The following is a 667-nucleotide window of genomic DNA, read 5'->3' on the forward strand; positions in this document are numbered from 1 at the left end:
GAGAAAGGAATAGGAGTAGTTAAAAGTTTTCTTATGACTGATTCTCTTCACTGCCTATTACTTCATTAGAAATCTAAGGATGCACATAAGCACATAATAGAGAAAAATGAAACAAATATGGACGACTTGCTCCGAAACACCACCGAGTGGGGAACACTTCTCAAAAATAACCTGCAGTTGTTTCCTTCAAAATTCCTACATGCTTGAAATGTACATACATCAAGGTACATTTGTACAAAATTTCATGAAAAAATATTCATTTTCCTGGAAGTTAAGAGGAATTTAAGTGGAATTTCCGAATATTGTACCCCACCCCCTTCCTACGCTCTTCAACTGGAAGGAACACAGAAAGAAACAAGGAGAAAAAAAATTATAAATGTAGTGGTCAACGATCTATCATGGCAAATGCCAGACAGAAGGATCACACAGGAGAGTTAAGAAAAAGGGGAGATAACAAAGAAGTGGTGAACCCAAGACAAGAAGGTGCGTGTGTGTGAGAGAATGGTGGTGATCTTAACGTATGCATGTGTGTATGTAGGTGTGAAGGTGTGAAAATGCGGGGAAGGGAATTGGTCAGTGCTAGTGTGTGCGTGGTGGTGTGAAGTGATGAGTTGTATGATATGGTGTAGCGTGGTGTGATGTGAGGGCGTTGGGAGGTGGGGGAGGC

General features: G+C 40.9%; 1 protein-coding gene across 7 annotated transcripts in view; it reads left to right on the top strand.

Moving 5' to 3' along the window:
• The window catches only part of LOC106879504 (nicotinamide riboside kinase 1), a 62,627-nt gene that overhangs the window by 31,116 nt on the left and 30,844 nt on the right, over positions 1-667 (top strand). The gene's annotated exons all lie outside the window — the stretch shown is intronic.

Source organism: Octopus bimaculoides, chromosome 12 (genome assembly GCF_001194135.2).
Source record: "Octopus bimaculoides isolate UCB-OBI-ISO-001 chromosome 12, ASM119413v2, whole genome shotgun sequence".
NCBI lineage: Eukaryota > Metazoa > Mollusca > Cephalopoda > Octopoda > Octopodidae > Octopus > Octopus bimaculoides.